Source organism: Pogona vitticeps, chromosome 3 (assembly GCF_051106095.1).
Source record: "Pogona vitticeps strain Pit_001003342236 chromosome 3, PviZW2.1, whole genome shotgun sequence".
Taxonomy (NCBI): Eukaryota; Metazoa; Chordata; class Lepidosauria; order Squamata; family Agamidae; genus Pogona; species Pogona vitticeps.
The window spans coordinates 68,432,234-68,455,898 of record NC_135785.1 but is presented as its reverse complement, the minus strand read 5'-3'; the positions used below and the strand labels follow the sequence as shown (position 1 = coordinate 68,455,898).

Genomic DNA, 23,665 nt, shown 5'->3' with positions numbered 1-23,665 from the left:
GAAGATGGAAAGCCAACTGGGTTATGGTCAAGAGAGAAAGAAGAATTATGGATGTTTTCTTTAATCTTTAGGTCGCTTATCCGAGCCACATCAGATTGGCAGAAGCATTTGACAGCCAGTTTAGATCCTTTGTGAAATCACTCTTAAGACCTCTAAGACAAATAGCGGTGCAATACAGATGTCATTCTGTCACAACTGTCATTGTCTGCATCAATAGAAGTTCTAAAAGGCTAAATATGGAACTGCGGGATAGATATAAACTATTTTAGTCCTTCCAAGTCATCCTGTAGCTATTCAAAAGGCTATGCAAACCCAGGGGCAGCTAGTAGTCCAAGCTTTGGGTGGGTCAATTCAGGCCAAAGTTTCCAAGTGAGGCAGCACCTCTTTTCAGACTGTAGGCCACCTATGCTTATGCAAATCTATTCCAATTATCTAAATAGAAGACATTCACTTTATAGATATCTGAACTGGCTTCCTGGTGAAATGTGTATTTTATTGTATTTTTTAATTAAAAGTATTTGTATAGGTCAGTGTTTTCCAACCAATGATCTGTGGAACCCTTACATTGTCAAACGTTCTGCGAGAGGTTTGAAAACACTATTGACCTGTATGTGCTTATATGTTCCTTGGGGTAGGAAAACTTATTTTAAGGATTCCTCCAAGGAAAAACATTGTTATTCACACATGTGTAGCATGAAAGCTGGTAGAATGGAGTGGTGAAGAGTATTTGAAAAGGAGCCTCTGTGTGTGTGAGAAGGCCTTACTGGGTTAGGAAGACGGGCCCAGCAGGAGTGAAGTCATTACTTCTACAAGCAAATATTCCCTGCAAAATATTATGCTTAGTCCTGCAGTATAAAATAAAATGAAGACAGGAATGATAAACTGCTGTGTCAGAGGCCAGCAACTTAGAGGTGCTGCCTTAATAGAGTAATGACAGGCTGAAATTAGTTTGAACTTGAAGGAGCATGAGGAGTTAGCAAAAGGAGCTAGCCATTACTAAAGAGGATGTATAATTCATATGGGAAAAAAATCTGGTGTGGATGTTGACAGGAAGAAGATACCATGATTTTTCCAGTAAATAATAACTGACATGCCTTTTGACATATTATAAAGAATCATTTTCCTAAGTATTTTCCTAACTATCAGGATATCAAGTACTTATGAATTGTTAAGTAATTGTTTTTAATGGATTCTTAATTTTAATTTTATTCTTCTAACCACTGGTTTTGTTGCATTTGCTCTTCTTGTAAACTGTTTTGGATTTTTTTTAAGATGAAAGCCAGAACAGAAATGCTTTGAAATGATTAATTCAAATTAATTAATTCCCACTTTCCATCCAGAGCTTACTCAAAGTTTGTACACATTTCCAGTATCATTTATCCACAGCATAGTTTATGCCTCCTGTATAGTGTCACAAGGAGAAACAATGCAAACTTTGCTTGGAGATATTTTTTGCAGAAATTGTGGAAAACACAAAGAAAAAAGTGCCCTTTTGTTAGTGGCTCAGCACTGGAGATGATACCTCGTGCAGGAGCTGGTGAATTCTAGACAGGCTGTGTTGCCTTGCTGAAGTAGCCTATCTTGTCAGAATGGCAAAAATATATCGCATCACAAAGTTTTTGTGGAATGAGATATGCCAATAGCAAGAAACATCTACCGTATGAGAATAATGTAAAAATGTGCTTAATGAAAGTATATTGAAGCCCCATTTGTTCAGCAGATGTAATTTAAGCAAGCATTTGACTCTACCACTGAAATAAATGTGTCTGTTTCTATTCTTCTATTTTTGATGCAAACGTTCTGAAATGTCTTGGCACTGCTTCCCATTTTTGAGAAACCATACCTTCAATGCATGTTCTCTAACTTACCTCTAAGAAATATGCCTGGCACAACTATCTGCCATGAACTTTTGAGATTCTGATTTCTCTGCACTAATGACAAGACACCAGTGCATGCCTGAAGAAGTGGATTTTGATTCACAAAATCCAGCAGATTGTATGGCTTTTTAGTGGTCCAATAAAGGTATCACCTGCTCCTGCATTTTATTGTGTAAGGACCACATGGCTCTCTTTGAATTTTTTCAACCTCATGCCTCCCTATTTCGTGTGTAATCTCCCTTTGACATAAAAATCACTTTGTGATTTAGAATTAAGAATAAAAACAAAAACTTAATAAAATTATTTAAAATTGAAACTAAGAACAAATGGGTCTCCTCGAGAAACCCTAAATTCTAGTATTGATTTTTATCATTGAAATTTCTTTAAGCTGATTTTTTAAAAAAAATTAAATGAAGCTCTCAGTCTCACACAACTCTCAGAACTTCTCAAAGCTCTCTGAAAGGACATCCTTCCCAGTCTGGGGACAACTGTTGTAAGAGATTGGATCCAGACTGGACATTCTGTGAACAGAAGGATTTATTCCATTCAAAGAAGAGTCTGAGATCCAGCAATGGTTCTCCATCAAGGAACAAAAGAGATAATTTAAACAAATTCCCTCTGCTGTTTGTTGTGTGTTGTGCTAGTTTGCATGAAAAGACTTTCAGTCTCTGTTACAAATTTTCAAGGTGACAGTTGGTTTCTGCAAGAAGTAGGGATTCCCTTCCTACTCCTGTGTTAGTAAATAACTGCCAACTGCAAATCTAGATCCAGCCATATATGCTTTTTTTTAATGATGGTGTTTTTAACCGACTAGGTTGGTTCATGTTTATGACAAGAAGCTAGGGCATATGTTCTCCACAAACAAGCAAACAAGTACAGTAGACCCTCAACCTACGCAATTAATCCATATTGGAATGGTGGCTGCAGGTCGAAAAGTCTGTAGGTCGAGGGTCCATTTCCCATAGGAATGCATTGAAAACCCTGTTATCCATATGGCCTAAGGAAAAAAAATATAAAAATTAAAATAAACACCTTACTGGTCTGAAGCCTTCCTGGGCCACCGCCACCGCTGCTGCCTGAGGCCTCTGAGGACTTCCCTGCCACTGCCGGAGGCCTCTTGGAGGTCCCTCACTGCCGCCATCGCCTCTGCCTGAGGTCTCCGAGGGCTTTCCCGCTGCTGTCGGAGGCCTCTCAGAGGTCCCCCGCCCCCGCCAATGCAGGCTTTCCCAGGGTGGACCAGGCCTACTGGGGGAAGCCCTCCCCTCGCAAACCCGGTCCACCCTGGGAAAGGCTGCGTCGACAGGGGCAGGGGACCTCCGAGAGGCCTTCCATGGCAGCGGAGAACCCCTGGAAGGCCTCCGGAGGTCCCCCTCACCACCGATCATGCCTCCGGAGAAGCTTCTCCGGAGGCACGATTGGTGGCAGGGGGGATCTCTGAAATGCCTTGCATGGTGGCGGGGAAGGCATCCGGAGATCCCCTTTCCTCTGATTGTGCCTCTGGAGAAGTTCCTGAGGCATGATTGGTGGTGAGGGGAACCTCCGAGTGCCTTCCAGGGCTTCTCCGCCGCCATGGGAGGCATCTCGGAGCCCACCCCACGGTGCTTATCATGCCTCTGAAGCACAATCAGTGGGGGGGCCTCCGAGATGCCTCCCATGGCAGTGGAGAAGACCTGGAAGCCATTAGGAGGCACAATCAGCAGTCTACGGATTGGAAGGGGGAGGTGGGGAAAGCACCAAGTTCAAATTTGGTCCGTGGGTCGATTCTTCAGCTGCAAGTCAATGGGAAATTTTGCGACCGGAGAAGCCCATACCTTGAAAAGTATTCACATTGAGCCATGCGTATGTCGAGGGTCCACTGTAAATAAATAGGACTTAACCCTGGCTGGTTTATATCCAGCCAGAGTTTTTCATTGTTTCTTTGTGTTGGTTTTCAGTTGTTCTTGCTGCTGCTTTTACAGTCATAAAAAGGGAAGTCACTCTGAAAAAGATGCTCCTAAAATAGATGGATTTCGAAGGGGCAGAGGAACTAGAGACCAAATTGCTAACATGCGCTGGATTATGGAGAAAGCCAGAGAGTTCCAGAAAAATATCTACTTCTGCTTCATTGACTATGCAAAAGCCTTTGACTGTGTGGACCACAGCAAACTATGGCAAGTTCATAAAGAAATGGGAGTGCCTGACCACCTTATCTATCTCCTGAGAAATCTATATGTGGGACAGGAAGCAACAGTTAGAACTGGATATGGAACAACTGATTGGTTCAAAATTGGGAAAGGAGTATGACAAGGCTGTATATTGTCCCCCGGCTTATTTAACTTATATGCAGAATACATCATGCGAAAGGCTGGACTGGAGGAATCCCAAGACAGAATTAAGATTGCCAGAAGAAATATCAACAACCTCAGATATGCAGATGATACCACTCTGATGGCAGAAAGTGAGGAGGAATTAAAGAACCTCTTAATGAGGGTGAAAGAGGAGAGTGCAAAAATGGTCTGAAGCTCAACATCAAAAAAACCAGGATCATGGCCATTGGTCCCATCACCTCCTGGGAAATAGAAGGGGAAGATGTGGAGGCAGTGACAGATTTTACTTTCTTGGGCTCCATGATCACTGCAGATGGTGACAGCAGCCACACAATTAAAAGACGCCTGCCTCTTAGGAGGAAAGTGATGACAAACCTAGACAGCATCTTAAAAAGCAGAGACATCACCTTGCCAACAAAAGTCCGAATAGTCAAAGCTATGGTTTTCCCTTTAGTGATGTACGGAAGTGAGAGCTGGACCATAAAGAAAGCTGACCGCCAAAGAATTGATGCTTTTGAATTGTGATGCTGGAGGAGGCTCTTGAGTGTCACCTGGACTGCAAGGAGAACAAACCTATCCATTCTAAAGGAAATCAACCCTGAGTGCTAACTGGAAGGACAGATCCTGAAGCTGAGGCTCCAGTACTTTGGCCCTCTTATGAGAAGAGAAGACTCCCTGGAAAAGACCCTTATGTTAGGAAAGTGTGAAGGAAAGAGGAGAAGGGGACGACAGAGGAGGAGATGGTTGGACAGTGTCACCGAAGCTACGGACATGAATATGACCCAACTCCGGGAGGCACTGGAAGACAGGAGGGCCTGGTGTGCTCTGGTCCATGGGGTCACAAAGAGTCGGACACAACTAATCGACTAAACAACAACAACATACACCTGTAAGATTGGCAAAAATATCAGAGGGTAACAGCAATGTTTGTTGGAAATGTAAAAAAATACAGGTACTGTACTTATTATCATATGTGGTGGTCATGTGAAAAAGTCAAAAGATATTGGACACAGGTGTGAGAAATAGTAAAAGAAATTACTCAACAAAAATTAAATATCAAACCTGAAATAGCATTACTGAATATTATGCTGGAAATTATTGATAAGAAAATAAAATGCTGTCTAATGTACATAATCACAGCAGTCAGGCTACTCTGGGCCCAGAAATGGAAAAGTTAAGAAATACCAACGACAGAGGAGTTGCTAAAGAAGTTATGGAACATGGCAGAACTAGATACACTTTCAGAAGCATTGCGGGAAGAACCAAGAGACTTTGTAAAACAAAGCTTGAAATTAATATTTTTCTGCCCAGAAAAGGACAGGAGTTTAGGGCAAAATTCGGTATTCTGTGTACTCAGTACTCACTGGAAACCAACTGGAGTAATCCGAGATCCAAACGATGTTGGAATCTCTGACCCAAAAGGGGGGAGGGTTTGCCTTAGTTAGTAGTGGTTTTTGTTGTTTGTTTGCTTGTAGTGACTGGTGGTTTGGTGTTTCCTATTTTGTCTGCTTTGTTGTGTTTTATTTTAAATAAAATTTTACTAGTTGTCAAAAAAAAAGATGCTCCTAAATAGAAATATATCTGAAATGCATTTCGGGCCTCGGCTGTAGTTTAGGATATCAACAAAGCTAACATGAAATCATTTGCCATGATTATTACTTCATATGAAAACCACATCACTAGTATAATACTTGTCATTTCCCTTTGAAGAAAGTGCCTTAGAAAAATCACAATTACACAGTCTCCACAAAAATGATACAGCATTTTATTAAGACAGCCTAGGAGATGGTCTAGCTAGCTAGTTTTGTGAAATCCAGGGGTATGTGAAGCATATGTCTATTTTAGTGCTGAAAATATTACTTGTGATTAATGTAGTGTTTATTCTGAACAATAGCTGGTTTAGTTTTTTTTTTAATTTTGCATTTACATCACAAACACTTTCTCATAGTTGTCATGAAAATTCCATGCCAGATATTACTTGCTTTTTCTGTTCCTAATCAGAAAAGAAATGCCTTCAAAGCTCCATTATTTACTTTAGACTTCTTTTTCTTCTTGTACAATGAAAGGACTCATTCCCTGCCTTTGTTTCCTTAGAAATATTCATTTCATCCAATTCCTCTGTGTTGCTGTTCATTTATAATATGTCAAAATGTTTCAGGAACTTCCTTGCTCTCTTCCTCTTTCTGTGAAAGTGGAATGGATTACACCAACTAATTAGTATAATTAGTGCAATCCCACTATGGAAGCGGAATTAATTGTGCTAATTTATTTTGCCATGGATTAGTTGAATTAATTACAAAGCTCTTTTGCCAAGTCAAAGTCAAAGGGGTTAAACAATTGTTGCTGAAAACATGTCTCTAGAAAAAGGATCAAACACAAACAACAGTCAGTACTGAGTTATATTGCTTATTTCCTTATTTATTTATTTATTTAGATTTATATCCCTCCCATTTAGATCAAAGTCTACTCTGGGCAGCTAAAAACAATATTAAAATGGAATAAAACAACAATATTAATATTAATACATTAGAAGATGGCGAAATAAGTTAGGTATCAACAGGACGGAAGGCATGTCTGAAGAGTCAAGTCTTAAGTTGGCTCTTAAAAATGCACAGTGAGGAAGCTAGATAAACTTTTTTTTGGGGGGGAGAGATTGTTCCAGAGCTAAGGGGTCACTGCCGAAGAGTCTCGCTTTCCTGTTCTTTCTCTTCAGGCCTCCCTTGGCACTGATTCAGTGGCCAAGTACCAAACTTACTGACATTAAAATGCATTTAGAAAGATATATATATTAAATCAGAGTACAATTTAAAATGAATATTGGAGACAAAATATGCTCAAAATATATATTACAATACAATTTTGATGCAGATTTAAAGAAACAAACAAACAAACAAAATCCAAACGCCCAGATCTCTTTGCAGGAAAGACATGGAACAAATTTATGTATGAATGGGCATATGGGAAAGTAGCAGGGACTAGAAATAGACTGGTCTCTCCATCCAGTGGTGGTTTTCACTATATATATAGAAGGAGGAGCATTCCCTCTCATCACTACCACTCTTCCATCTCTCTCAATCTGTGAAAAAGCTGCCAATTGGTTAGATGACATGTGAACTAAGTCCTTGGAGCATACTAATTTATAACACTTCTTGACCATTCAGCCTATGAAATCCATCACAGGTAACAATTATTCCCAAAAGGGTTAAATACCAATGTGAATCAGATAATCATGACAATCATATCAAAGGTAGTGATCAGTCTGGCCTCCTGCCTGGCTTATTTAAAATGTAGCTTCCAGCTTTGCTTTATCTCTCTTCAGAGGATGAGAATAAATCACTGTTTTTATTCATGGTGAAGTAAACAGAGAAAAATAAGTTAAGGCAACATTAGTTTCTTTATTTCTGCAACCTTTATTTATCAAATTGCTTCCAAATTCCATAAGCATAAAGATACTTCAAAGTTGTTGAAAACATGTAACTTCATTTTAAAAAGTTCAATGGGGGTAGAAATCAATGAGGGCAGAAATATATTTCTTAACCTTTTTAGCATATTTGGATAAACACATGGAAAACACTGTATTTTTTTTAAACATGGTCACACAGCCATCTGCCAGTTAAAATCTATGGGGGAAACCTCATGATTTCTGAGTGTTGCCTCCATGCTGCTGTCTTTGCAGCTGCTGTTACTGTATCTTTTTTTTCTCCCCTGGGCTTCTCTGTTCGGTTTGGCTTAGCTCTGCTGATTCTTGCATTTTGCTTACATTACAGCAGCCCTTTATAAACATGGATGTTTATAATTTTTTTTCATTTGTTTACCTATTATCTATTATTTCCCTATTATTGCCAAGCTTGAAGATTCCAATAGTAGAAGGCTAATGTGTTCTATTATTGGAATTTCATAAACTCTGCTACCCAAGCAGACAACTTCCTGATTAGAGAAACAAAAACAATCTGTTTTATCTACATTTTGTTCTCAGCTAGCAGACTCAAGGCAGAATCCCACTGACTCTGCTTTGATAACAAGCACCATGTATTTTCTATGGGAGTTGCTACAGTTATAGACCCTGTGAATTTTTCTATAGGGTCTGCTGTTAATGCAGATTTACATGGCATGTAAAAGCCCCATGGGACAGTGGTGAAACTGCAGAACTGAAGTCAAGCTTCTGCTCACTATCTAAATTCAATCCCAACAGATTCAACTAGCCCGCTCAAAGCTAACTCAGCTTTCCAACCTTTCGGGAGGTTGCGGGTCAGGAAGTGAGGCTGAGGAGCTTGACACCGAGAGAGGCCCGGAAGGAAAAGACACGAAACCGGGCCTTCTCAGCAGTGGCTCCTTGCCTCTGGAACAATCTCCCTCCGGAGATTCGCGCGGCCCCCATGCTGGGTATCTTTTAAAAACAACTAAAAACATGGATGTTTATTCAGGCCTTCCCTCCAGTCAATACTTGATTATTTCTTTTTATTCTTTCTTTATTTACTTTTTATTTTATTTTTTGTTTGTAAATTGTCATTGGAGATTTATGTAATACTTTGTGTTATTTTCATTAGTTGTTTACATTGTATTGGAAGCTGCGTAGAGTGGTATCATAGACCAGATGGGTGGGATACAAATCAAATCAAATCAAATCAAATCAAATCAATCAATCAATCAATCAATCAATCAATCAATCAATCAATCAATCAATCAATCAATCAATCAATTCAAGGTCAGCAAAATGAGTAACTAGCTCACTGGGGAGGCAAATTGTTGTTTGCATAATTATCTTGTAAACTGCCCAAAGAGTGCTGTAGCACTGGCATGATATATACATCAAAACATCAATAACAATAAGAGCATGGAGGTTTGCAACGGCCTCTAATAGACATTCAGTATATTGCTGTTTAAACTGTTACTTTTTTTTTAACTTTTTTTCTATTTTCAAAGTTAATAAACTTCACCAGGCAATTTATTACTGTTCAAGCGTCCATGGTATAATTAAGTATCACAATATCTTTAATAATATAAAACCTGATATATACAAAATATTAAACTTTGACAGTTTTCACTCCTCATCAGGTGAGTGTGGAGAAGTTTTGTTTATAAGTTTTTTTCTGTTACTCCAATTTCATAATATTGACAAAGTGACAAACACGTACACAGAAACTAGCAAAATCTATAAGTACATTCTGTTGTGAGTCAAAGTGTTTTCCAGTCCAGAAGAGTCTGGCTGCAAACTCTCTGGATGGATTTCAAAGCAGTATGAACCTACTCAGAGCATTTCTCTAGCCAACAATGCTGCCTGTAGAGTTATGGGCAGAATATTTGCAATGACAACATTGCCTCCCTCTCCAGTATGGGCACAATTGGATCCCCTACCTGAGACAAGGGACTGAGCAGTTAGTTTTGGAATGGGGCATTGGGATCAACACCCATTGCTAATACTAATATTGTCAGTTGGTTGATTGGCTTTAAATACGTTTGTGTAGGTTGAGGAAAGGGCAAAGAATATCAATTCCTCCCATCACCACACTTCCTATTTATGTGCAATATATATTGTTGGCTCAGAAAATTGTATTTGTATTTCTGTGTTTCTGCATTTGTATTTCTGTGTGACTACCATCCCCTTCTTTGGACTTCATACAAAACATAGTGTGGTGTATATAACTGGAGGGCTGGGGTGGCTGTAAGAGTTCATGGAGGCCATCTACATTTTCTTTCAGCATGGAAGCAAGGGTGTCCCAACCCTTCTGAACCAAATTAAGAGACAAGCTTAAAATCACATCTTACTGATACATTTAGAACAATGGAAGACCAAAACTGTACTTGCTTCTTCATTTTCAGCCAAGACAGTGGCTAATTTCTACTGCAGTCTAATCCCAGCAGTATGTCTCCTGAGAGAAACACATTTAAAATCACCTTCTTTCTGTTACCCACAACTGGAAGAGGAAGTGTCCACAATGACTTCAAGATCAAGTCTTGTTTTACTCTATTTGCCCTCTCACCTTTTTGTCTGTCACTTCTCTCCCTCTCCAACTTTGGCTTGATAAAGAGATCTAGCAATCCTCAGAGTCTGCACACAATTCTTTTTCTTTTTTGGTTGGCCTAATAAAAATATCTCAGTAACAAGCTGAGACTTTGAACTTCTCTCAATAGCAACATGGCTATCTTGTGTGTTCTCCAAGGTAAAACACAATTCTTTGCTTTGTTTGGCTGCTCTTCAATGATAATGCATTGCTTAAGTGTCCTTGGTATCTTTTAAAAGGAAATTAGGATGAAAAGAAGACTATAGCTTGTTACTTACTGCAGCCATACTCTGTCTATCTATAGTTTCAATGCCATCCACCTCAATGGGCTTCAATGGGCACTAGCACAATGGCATTTATCAACAGTTGGAAGTAAGTCTCATTGAACACAATGGGACTCACTTCTGAGTAAACATGGATAGATTTCACTGCAACGATTACTCAAAATGATAAGGCATATGAAAGATTTTGCATTCTCCTAGGAAAAATGTTAATCCTTATGTAACTAATAACTAGCTGCCACAATAAGCTAAAACATGTTATACTTCTATTTTTTCTTCCATATCTTTTCCTTGTGTTTTGCAAACCCTTGTTCAAAATTTACTCATACAACTAGTCTCAAACAAATTGTTCCTTTATAAGGTGTATTAAACATTTTGCTAAGAAAAAAGTTGAAAGCCTGAGTACAGCTGTTTCTAGCATCCAATTAGGTAGTAAGGTTTTGCGTGTGTTATGAGGTAGCCATCAGAAATGCCTCAGTAAGTGAAGATGTATTAATTTTATTTATTTAAACTATTTTTAACCTGCCTTTCTCCTTTAAAAAGATCCAAAGCAGTTTGCAACAATTAAAAGACAGTATTTAAGCTAAAATCATCAGTGAGCATGCAATACTAAAAGCTTTAATAAATACAATACCAAAAAATATGCAAAACAAAAAAACTCATTCAAAGCAGCAAGGTATAACAGTCCATTTAAAAAAAAAAAAAAACACTTGGCCGCCATTCCCTCAGAGAAAGGTTGCCTGAAGAGAAAGATCTTTGCCTGCTTGTGGAAGGACAGTAAAGATGGGGCCAGTCTATACCATGTTAAGTACAAGGATAAAATTTAGATTGGTGGAAAATGTGGGAAATAGTTTATCCACCACAGTATATGAGGGCTGCTGGTGGGAGGTTGAGGAGTCTAAGGGTTTCCTGTCTTCAGCAGAAATATAGTCCTGAGCAACTACTGAAAGAGCCTTCTCTGTTATCTACCATTTTTATATAGTTCAAGTATAAATGGTGTCAAGCAGAAATATAGGAAATATGAACATGTAGAGTGGGAAGGCATGAAGAGACACATGCACTTTGTGGTCCTGACTTTGGGTAGGTGGGTTTCTATAAGCATGCCCTTAGACATGAGGATTAACCTGCCCACAGTTGAGAACCAAACTTTATAACTTTCAGAGGTATATTAATTTCTTGCAGCAGCACCACCAACAGGTCCCATATTGAAGATGAACAAGTTTATTATGTTAATTTATAAGCTTTCAGAGACATTTCAGATGGATTGAGTGTTACTTTAATATACACATAGTTGGCCACATGGATAAAAGTAAAGGTTCCCCTTGACAATTTGTCCAGTCGTGTCGGACTCTAGGGGGCAGGACTCATCTCTGTTTTCAACCCATAGAGCTAGCATTTGTCCGCAGACAATCCTCTGTGGTCACATGGCCAGCCGTATACCTTCCCACCGTGGTGGTACCTATTTATCTACTCGCATTTTGCATGTTGCATGTTTTCGAACCACTAGATTGGTGGGAGCTGGGACAAGCGACGGGGGCTCACTCTGATGTGTGGGTTCGACCTTACGACTTCAGGTCTTCTGACCTTGCAGCAGCACAGAGACTTCTGCAGTTTAACCCGCAGTGCCACCACGTCACTACTGCCAAATGGATAGTGATTGTAAAATGATAGAAGAAAGTGAAATGCAAAGTATACAGACAATGGTAAACTGCTTTTTATAAAATGTTGACTGGCACAACTTTATCAGACACCATTGGGAAGCAAATTAAGATAAGTTAACGCTTTTTTAAAAAAATAGGACATAGATTAGAATCTCTTAATAAATTGTTTTTCAGTGTGAATTGCTGGTCAGTGATTTCACACTGCAGCCAGTCTTTGAAGACAATTGTTCAAGAATGGACATATATGGCCATTGATAGTTCATGGCTCTATAGAGAGGTCTACTTGCATTCAGTGACGGAAATCCTGTTGTTTAGCATAGAGAGGAACATTTGAGTCACCCCAATGAATCAGTGAGGATCTGGTGAATCACCTCCATAAGATCTGTTGATTCAAATGGAGCTACTCTAGTTCCAACTTATTACTTTAAAGTAAGTTGCAACTAGAGTAGGCCTATTAGAAGCAACAGAATATACGGAGGAATAGACTTACCAAATCCCCATGGATTCAATGGGCCTACTCTAGTGCACTTACTATGGTAAGCAATGGGATTTTAACCAATGAAGCACGAGCAAAACTCCTTCAGACAAAGCCACTCAGTGCGGCAAGATGAAGCATAGGGGAGTGGAGCAAGCACTAGTGCGTAAGACAGATGTGTCCCCCCCCCGGCAACACACACATTCACATGTAAAACTAAGCATGATGAAAACAAACATGTTGCACTTCTTTGCAATTAGAATGGGAAATAGAGGCCTCTCCCTTGCGGAAAAGTTGGTGAGCAATGGCAATAGATGGGGATCACAACAGAGTTGCCTTTAGGACTCAGTTACTGTTTGGACGTGAAACCGGACCAGACTACCACAACTCACTGTTTAGTCAGAATTGAATTCCATCCCAAGCGTAGGAACAGATTTCTACAATATTGAGCATTAAGACTTGATTCTACAGCTGCTTCTGTCCGAGCTGTCAATTGATTTCCTCTTTTCGCGTTCCCCTAACTATTTTCAGTCCATTTTCTCTCACATACTTTTACTATGCCAGTAACAGCGAAACTCAGGGGCACCTTCTTGCAAGAGAGATAAAATCTTTAGACACTGCTAGTGTTGTCAAGTCCTTGATTAGCTGTCCTTGACTTCTCATTTCTACTAGTGTTCTCATTAACTCAAGTGTTTTTCTTTATGTATTCCCCTTAACAAATCCCCCCTGTTTACAGAGAGTTGGCAGTCTTTTGGTTTCTGCTTTTGGTTTCTTCAGCCAACATTTACTCACTGAAGAACGAAGAATTTTATTGGATTAAGCCAAACCAGAGCTTGGGAAAATACTTGTAAAAATTACCTTTAGCTAATTACAAAGCCCCACAGGTAATTAGTTATCAGTATAGCCGCAATCTTTAATATTCCTATTGAAGTGATATTATATTAGACAAACTCCAAAAAGCACAAAGAACTATAAAAGCTTCCAAAACTAATGTCATTTTATTAGGTGAGATTTACAAAAACAAGCAAGGAGAAAGGGGAGAAAGGCTGGATTTTGAGGATTTATTATACTGAGAAAATGTAATAGGGGAGACAGATGATAAACTGGGGTTTATCAGGTGATGCAGTCCTTAGATTTCACCCAGAGCAGTCTGAAGATTTATTGGGAGCGGGGACATTAGAAACTACTAGGCTTCCATTTTAGAACATGTAAATCATCCCACAATAAACACAAAGTTATATTTAGCCTGTCCGAACACACAAGCCTCATTAGTTGGTGGAAAACAGATCCATCATGCACATTTTATATTATATTTTCTTCTATTGATGTGCCAGTTATTGCATCTGATGTTACTTTTGGGCATACAAAGAAGGAATTTTAGATTAGCAAGGGCAACAGCAGCAGCATCTACTCCCCTCAGTCTTCTCTATTTTCTTTGTAACCATCACAATAATTGGAGTAGTGGGAACTTTCTTGGAAACTATGATTACAAACTGACTCAGGGAGCTACTGATAAGTACTTGTCCAGCTGTTTGTACCGTGTTTCTCACTGTTCCTTTTGATATACTGTATATTCCATCAACTACACAACATTAGTGTATATACAATTTTTGCATAGATACATAATATATTTTGTCCAGCTTTCAGAGTTTGTGGGTTTCGTAGTATTTCCATTTGTATTATTTTTGCCTTGCTTGTGTCATCAATTACTGTATTAGTTTTTTTTTATAGTTATTGTTGGGAATGTCCAGATGATATTAAAAATGATGCACAGACATCGTGTGGGAGTGAACCCTACTACTTTTGCCTGCCCTCTGTTTGCACCCTCAAGGATTACAACTGCAATGCAATTTGTAAGTTATAGATTCTAAAATATTTGATTTCTCCTAGTTTAGTGTTATAGCACTCATTCAAATGCTTGGCATATCTTGCTCAGTGCTATTTCACTTGTTAAACATCACACACGCACGTACATGCACATATGCATGCACACACAGAAAGGAAGGGATTTGAATGTCAGCAAAAAGGACGAGTATGAACGCAGTGATAATAGCAAAGAGGAGAAGGGGTGTTGTATGCTGTGTCGACACTTGAAACATGCTTTCCTAGAATAACTGAACATTTCTGTGTGAACCATGGTAGCAAGTTAAATACCAGCATGTGGTGCTGAGAAATTTACATCAGCTTGGGACAAACATATGTGTGATTACACTCAGAGTTTATTTCAGTATTTCTCATGTCACTTTTTTTATATTGGACATTTCTTGATCTCTTGTTTGGCTTTCATTTGGGATTGATTTCATCATAGTTCCCCCTCTGAGACAAAGAATGCTTTTGTGAATTAATATTTATAATGGAAGCAGAGCATGCATTTCCACGAGCCATTAAATCATACAGGGATGTACGCCTTTCTTCCATTTGCAATCTACTTTTTTTTTACATCACCAAGCATCTAGTGACTCTGAGAGATAGTGACCTTTCACTATCCATCAATTCAAATCAGTTTTGAATCAGAAAAAGCTCAACTAGAGGCTGCTGGAAACAATGATGATAATGCAGCGAACCTCTGAAATAAATCTCAAATGCAGAAGTAAGGCAAAAAGCTTAAACAGAACCATAGGTATCAATCTTCATCTAGTGACAGTTCATAGAGATAGCTCGCTGAAGAAAAGACAGAGCTTCACAAGTTTGGTCCATTACTATTATAAGCATTTATATAATTAAAAATAAGGATTGCTGGAATATTCTATGAAGCTCTTCATAATAACACTAATTCTTCAGCAAGTTCTAAGAGATGCATAATGTTTCTCATTCACAAGAATTTGGCAAAGTTGGGATTTTGGATTTCAACAAGGGTTCTTGTGTATAGCATTGACATGGGAAGAAAAATATCATAATTTAATTTAATGTATAAATCAAAGAAATAAATACATTAAATATCTCCCCCTAAGACTTTTTACTTTTCATGTGTAGAAAGCTGTAGTCAACAGGGAATGGGCTAGCTGCTCCCTTGTAAGCTTCTCCAATCAGGGAATGGCAGAATAGAGTACAGAAATCCACCTGTTTCCTAATGGCATGGTGTACTTGGAATAGTAGAGGCACGTGTTATATATTTTATTCTGTCTCCTTCAGTTTTGTGCATCTACGATTAGTGCTCTGTTTGTCTTGTTACAGCTCTGCTGTTCAGGGTCCATGAATCGATGGCTGGTCCCTCAACACTGTTGAAAAAGAGTCTCACAGCTTTCACTCACCTCACCTGGCCAAATTCATAGTGAGTGGAGAATCTATCTTCTCCAGACTCTTTCATTTCCCTCATGGTCATGTAAATTGGCTCACATTCTACTGTATTCAGTTTCCTGTGCCATAAATACAATACAGTGGTGCCTCGCAAGATGAATTTAATTAGTTCTGCGAATATCGTCGTCTTGCAAAAAAATTCATCTTGTGAAACATGTTTTCCCATAGGAATGCATTGAGGACCTTTTGGGCATCCTCTTCCAAAACAGCCCGGTCTCATCGCAGTTGAAGACCTGCTGTGGAAGGTAGCCCTGTGTTGTCACAACCTCCAGGAATTCCGTGGCAAAGTCCTCAGCCACAGGAACATTGGAACTGGTAGCCTCTACATGCCTGGCCACGCTGTGGATTCCAGATCTGGTTTTGAAGCGTTCAAAGCAGCCTCTGCTTGCCTTGAAGACTTCTGGCTCGGCTGAGTTTCCTGGCTCTTGCTGCATGAGGTCTGCATACAAGGCCTTGGCCTTGTCGCAAATGACAGCCTCACTCACTGTGTTCCCCTGCACGCTGCTTCTATTCCATCCAGATGAGCAGCAACTTCTCCACCTCCTCCAGAACAGCTGGCCGGTTCTTCACGATCCTGGTGACTCCCTTGGCTACATCTGTTGCAAGGATCTTCTCCCTCATCTTAAGGATGGTACCAATGGTGGATGGATTCCTCTGGTACTCCCTGATGAGGTCTATCTCTCACATGCCTCCGTTGTACTTTCTGATGATCTCCTTCTTCATCTCTAGAGTAATCTTCTCCTTTGTCATCTTCCCGGCCTCTGCAGAAGCAGCCTTCTTCAGACCCATGTCAACACAGCTGCTACATTTACAAAAACAAAAGGCAGTACTTCACATCCACTTCACACACACCTTCCCACACACCTTCCCACCCCTGGCCAAAACTGCCCTGGACAAACAAGTGGCATAACACACCCACACCAGCACAAACTAAGCCCCCTACCTTTCCTGTGCAATTTACAAAAAAAAAATTAACAAATTGGCATAACACCCCCCCAGCACAAGCTAAGCACCCTACCTTTCCTGTGCAACCTACCAAAAAATAAAAAAATAAAAATTGGCATAACACCCCCCAGCACAAGCTAAGCCCCTACTTTTCCTGTGCAACTTACCAAAAAAATTAAAAAAATTTAAATTGCCATAACACCCCCCACCAACACAGGAGAACAAATGCACATCTACCTTTTGCTGGCCAAAAGTTCTGAAAACCTTCAATTTCTCCAAAGACCACACCAACTTCTCCAAAGACAGGATGCCTCCACAACATAGACCACACCAAAGATAGGATGCGCCCACAACACAGACCACAGTTGCTCATCTCCAAGTCAACCTTGGAATTGTACATGGAAAAGTGAACCCAGGCTGCACTGGGGAGGCTTTTTAAACTTCCCAGCACAATGAACAATGCATCCTGGGTATTAACAGTTGAGATTTGAACCAAAACAAACAAAAGAACCCTGAAAACATTCGTCTTGCAAAAATCGTCCATAGGAACATTCGTCTTGCAAGTCATAAACTCCATAGCCAAAACCATTCATCTTGCGGGTTTTTTGTCTTGCAAGGCATTCATCTTGCGAGGCACCACTGTATTTCAGATCCTTCAAAAATAAAAATATAGGTGCACAGCTGTTTGAAAATGAAAGAAGATATTACTCTACTGAAGAGCATAAGGGTATTTCAGGTCTGTGAAATAAATCTGAGTTTGGTCCCAATGCCAATTGTGAAGGATTTCAAATTAATTCCACTCAAATTTTCCTAACCAAGTTATGTTTTTCGCACTATTCTACCAATAACAAATTTGAAATCGAAGGCTTTCTTTGTTATTTAATCGGCAACACATTTTTCTTCAGTGTCACTAACTATATTTTCTGAGAGTAAACCTAATCAGGAACAAAATTGCTAAAGAATTAGTTCCTCACAGGAAGCTGACAGCAGATGTGATCAATGGTATTGCTTAAGAAAGTTCATAAATGGATCATTTTTCCCAGCTGACACATTGCTCAAAAGAACATTAGCTGTAACTGAATAGATTAAATTATTAATAGTTTTATAAAATGGGTAGGCATGCTACCATGACAAGTCTCCAGAATAGACAGGATGTTGTATCTTCAGAAGTGGATTTATCAACATAAACTGAGTAGCCTTCCCGTATCTGCTGAAGTATGCCCTTCTTATTGTTTTAAATAATAGGGAGTTCACTCTATCATGTTGTTCAGTGCTGCAGGAGACAAAGGGAATAATCCATCGCCAAGAGCCAAAGTAGGTTTATGCTTGGGGAGAAAAAAAACATGCTGTATTTAATACTGGATCAGTAGCGTTCAGAAATCAACAGCAAATACAGCAAATGCACAGCTGTTACATAAGCATGGACTCTAACTTGACATCTGTGAAGACAAAGTGCCTTCTGTTCATGAATGGATCCAACTTCTGCTGGTGGAAAGCAAAGGCGGCCATTTTTACTGGTTCCCACATCCCATTCACTATTTTTCCAGCCACTAGAGTGGATTTTCAGGGGCAGAAGAGGTTGCTGGGAAATTAGTGAAAGCCACTTCACTCTGTTTCACTAATGGAAGTGCTTGTGAGTGAAACTCCACTTAGGACCTGCTCTCAGATGAATTAAAGACTCAGGATCCTGCCCATCAAGTTCAAGTGTCTTTCTGTCGGGTGTCATTTCTAAAAGGCTGCATTTTATACCTGGGAAGATCCAGCTGTCATAAAACTCTCATGTCAGAGCTTCCACTACAATTTTAGGGCATACTCTTGTGAACTGAGACTCATAATCCTCACTATTACCATTGACAACGGTGCTCATAAAATATTTCTGAACATTCCCACAGGATTCTCCTCATCCCCAACATTATGCAAAATAAAATTAAAAATAACATATCTACATAGATGCAGTGATGCTCAACCACAGTCCTGTTCTAGCACAAAACACTGAAACTTATGCACTGCAGTGGAATTGCAGGTGAAATGGGAAATATATTGCAATTTGCAGCCATAGCAGATGATGAGGGAGTGAACATGAAAGTAGTGGAGGGCTCTAGTCTGGATCAGAAGCACATTCTAGATTGGACCCTGTGGCTGATTTCCATTAGAACAAAACTGACTAGTTTAAGCACAATTTTTCTAAAGTGTACCTAATGCACTGTTTAACTGGGCCCTTAGGATTACCCTGGACTTAATGAAATTTCTTTGGAAAATAGAAGCTGAAGAAGGCAAAGCATATACATCTGTATTATTATGCAGTAAGGCTGGCTGATTTGGTTGAATGGTTGTGAGATTATAAAAATTTGCCTTCAGCTCCAAAAGATCCATTCTGTAGTGGCATGAGAGGCAGAGCTATTTCTAAAAGAACAGTTTTATTACAAATATTCTTTCATAAGTATAGCATGGATAGAAAAAGAAACTAGCATCAGACTATCCTCTGTGGATAGTCTGATAGTAAATTCAGTTTCAACCATTACTTAAGAGATTCTGCTCTGTGTAAAAAGGATAAGATACAAATTTGTGTATGGAGAGTACTATAAACCTTTATCAAGAGACAAGAGAAAATATGAGGAATGATCACACTCTTTCCATTTCAATAAAAATGTTTGGATACATAAGAAGGAAATAAAATTTCTGTCATGTTTTGAAAAATTCATAAGAGAAAGGAAAAAGAAACCAGTTTCAAAAATATCAGTATCTCATTTCGACTCATACCTCTGTCTCATATGAGGGCCAATCTTTATACCATAGTGATTGGGTGAGAAAAAAATCCTTCTACAGTTAAAGGGGATGGGAAGAGATATTAAGAATTATAAACAGGCTCTTGGCTTTTATTTATGAAAGCAATGCTTTGCTTAAACTGGGGAGAAAATAAAAGAGCTAAACCAGCAATATATTGCAGCCTGAATGTCTTACACATTGTACTCTTGGTTCTGGAAAATATTGGCTTCCCAAGGTACCAACAGGAGATTCAGTTTTTTTAAAAAAAAAAATGGTGACTAAACCCAGAGAAGAAATTGTTACTGTAAAACTGAAGCTCTTCATGACATTTCACTTGAGGTTCCACTGTTCCTTTCTTATTCTAACCCTCCACCTGTCGGCTGGGTGCCAACTCCAAACAAGGATGTAGTGTTTGCCTCTCCAGAAGCTTGGAGTTGCCGTTAGGATATTGAAACTACAAAAGCACTCTGTTGGTTGAAAAGAAACCTTGTAGCTCAAGATAACAAGTTAAACAGAGTCTCTTATCAGGCAGCTTCAAATCCTCCCTTTAATAAGCAGAATAAAGATGCGGAGAGTTTAGGAAAAACACAGAGTTTGATAAGGAACTTATAGCATGTATTCAAACTTCATATTTCATCATAGATCATACATATATACATGGCATTATATACATAGCTTAGATGTATATAATGTCATGAATCACTTAGAGCAACACAGACATTCAAAGAAATAAAGGAAAGACCACCAGACTCACAACTGAGTGGCAATGTGCTGTTCTCACTCCTCTGCTTATATAGCGAGAGCAGCCTATCATTACAGACCATGCAGCTGAACATGGTTAAAAAAGCACTACCTAAGCTTGTTCCAGCTGCATGTCATCAGTCAACCATTTCACTGTGACTTTTACAGGCATGACTTAACATTTGTCATCCATCTTACATTTTCATTGCAACATTAAATTTAACCCCTTGTTAAATTCACATGTTAGGAACAAATCCTTTTTAAAAAGCTGGCTTGGCAGGCCAGGAAAGTTCATTTAATTTACTTTAGCTTAGCTTAGCTTAGCTTAGTTTCTAGTTCAGAAGTTTGGGTATCTGACTGCAGAGCCAGAGGCAGGTAGTTTGATTCCCCACTGCACCTCCTTGACAGAGACTGGGCTCAATGATCTGTAGAGTCCCTTCCAGCTCTGAAGATCTATGATTAGCAGAATTTCTGGATAACTCAGTTGTTTAGGTCTGTCCAGGTGTACACAAAACAAAACAAGAATGAAAAAGTATAATTAAAGTATAATTAAAAAATAATGTGACATTTGCGCTGCAGCATTAAGCAATTCAATGTATCTCTTTAATTTCATCATAGAGACACAGACAAATGCAAGGAAAGAACAATCGGAAACATCAATAATTTTTAAAGCTTTCCAAATATTTTAAACTTTTAATACTAATGGCATAAAAAAATACAATTGTAATGCTTTATCATTAAGCAAAACCTGAGTCCTGATGAAGTAGGGCATCAGACATTACGTAATTATGCAGATAAAGGTATTGGAATATTTTTAATTAATAAAGCACAAACCATCAGGTACACATTTACTTTGTTTATATGTTGTGTTTACTTAGCTTATAGTATTGGTCATCTCTTAATGAACTGGAAACCTACCATATTTTCTGTTTATAAGACGCCCCTATGTATAACACGCACCACCCCAATTTTGACACTTTTGAGCCCAAGTGTCCAAATCAGTGGGAATCGTCCAGGCCAGCACATCCTCTGGAGGGAGGTCAGGCGATGCCTTTTTTCCCTCCCCAAATATAGGCATGGCCCCCACCCAGGCTTCCTGCACTGTGCTCCACCCCTCTCGCTTGCTCTCTTGCAGTGATGGAGTCATAATCAATGGGCAGCAGTGATTTCGTGCCAAGGGGCAGCCAGGCACAGCTCCTCATTTGTCTCCACCTGCTACTGTTGCCACCTGATTATTGCCTTCAGCACCACTTGCATGCTCCCTTTGGGCAAGGGACAATGTGGTAGCGTGAGCTCAAGCTGAGCCCCAGCAGCGAGCAGCGCCACGCCCTGCACCAGGCTGGTATGGGCAGCAGCATGGCTCGTATGCCCAAAGAGAGGCCTCTGCATGCCAGCTGTGGCACATGTGCCAAAGGTTCATCTTACTTCCGTGTATAAGATGACCCTCAATTTTTACTCTACTTTAAGAAAGAGTAGTGTCTTATACATGGAAAAAATACGGTAAGTGTGAATTTTGGCCACAGAAACAGAGAAAGACAATGAACAAAATCTTGTTATGCTAATTTACTCCAGTGTAACTCAGACTGGGCACTGGAAATACTTGATTTAAACTAATAGAAAGATTCCTATTCCCCCTTCCATTCAGGTAGCCAAACTCCATAGACTACCCTTTGCCCTAGGAAAGACTTTGGGGGCTTCAGGACTTGGTAGGGGGAGACTTTAACTGTTAAAAAAAAACCCTCTGGCATTAGACTTGCTGGCAGCAATCTAGCATCAATTTTTGATGATGAAAAGTTTCCCTCACCCTACATTCTGAGATTCTGAAAAGCTTTCCTAAGGCAAAAAGAAATCCCAAGGAGCCTTGGAACCTGAAAGCACGGGGAGGGGAGGAAGCTTTCCATTAGTCTGAGCTAAATATTTCCAGCACCTGATCTAGGTTACATTGGCATAAATTTTGCCCAGTGAAATTAAATGTGACCTGCTACACAATTCTAAGCATGTTTCTTAAGAAATAAACCTAGCTTATTGAAATCAAGTAGGTGCTATATTGGACTCAGCCGGTCTCCTCCATTCCTCAACCTGCTCCTCCATTCCTTACTTGCAAATAAACAACAGGATTACACAGTGGGTGAAATACAGATAGCTTTGTCTGCTTTTGCTGTTCCCTTCAAGCCAATTATTTTCTGTGCTTTCCTTAGCTTTACAACAATGTGCTTGCATTTTTATTATCAAACTGTCCAGGCATTTACTACTTTGAGGATAAGAGTGTTAATCTTCCCTTGTTCTCAGTAGTCTGCAAGGTACAGCTCTCCAGTAAAAATGCAGTGTAATTTAATTCCTTTTTCAGGGACCACAGTGGAAAGCCAGAAGTATGCTCTATTAGTCTCTGTTTGTTTTCCTAACTGGATTCCCCACCACCACCACCACCACCAAAGAACAAATAATAGCATATTTGTTAAATATTCTGCAAATTGAGATTCCACCTGATTCTTATAATTTGGCACATATTGAAAATTACATATCTAGGCAGACTGTCAACACTTAAGCATTGAACATCTCATATTACCTTCCTGAAATGCACTGAGAAAGAAAAGGTAGTGCTGATGAGAGTGTCTCAAAAGCAGCAAACTCTTCCTTTGATTCAGATCCTGCGGCATGTAGAACATTATTATAGCTCAGGAAAATGCAATTAATCATATCACAATACTTAACTTTGTTACAGTCCTGACAGTGACAATGGCAGCCTTGCCTATAGAGACACAAGTCCTCTCCCTTTTCCATCTGCATGGCACAAAGGTGTCCTACAGAATACTTCTGTGTAGCTTTGTTGCTACAGGATGGGAAGTTAGAGGCTCCTTGTGGCAGAGGTGGGCAAAATGTGCCCTGTAGGCTTCACACAGCCCTGCACTGTCTGAAGCCTACAAGCACTTTCTTCTTCTAATGAAGTACTAATTACAGCACCTGATTTGACCCTTGGGCTAACAGAGAAGTGATGGGTCTCTCTCTCTCTCTCTCTCTTTAATTATCAAGGTGCAACAGTATCATGTGCCACTCCCCTTTGATCGTCTCTGTTTCTTCTATAACTCGCAGTAGCTGGGGTTGTGGGAACTTTCAGCAGTTGCTTATTGTTGGTCTTGCAAGAGATACACCGACCATCTGTAACATACTAAGTAGCAGAATAACTTGCTTACAACTAGAAAACCATGGCCTGGTAAGCTTGTTGGCATCTCATCCTCCAAATACAGTTGCACAAGATTGCAAGATTGAACAACTCCTTAGAAATATAGAAGGGTCTTTTCAAGTATGTAGTGTTT

At 39.5% G+C, this 23,665-nt stretch overlaps 1 long non-coding RNA gene across 1 annotated transcript; it reads right to left on the bottom strand.

Moving 5' to 3' along the window:
* Positions 1–5,014: 5,014 nt before the first annotated feature.
* Positions 5,015–21,653, bottom strand: LOC144588379 (uncharacterized). The gene is made up of 2 exons (XR_013543909.1): positions 16,918–21,653; positions 5,015–16,842 (listed from the first exon to the last, which is right to left on the bottom strand). It is a non-coding gene; the product is annotated as an uncharacterized LOC144588379 (long non-coding RNA).
* Positions 21,654–23,665: the final 2,012 nt, after the last annotated feature.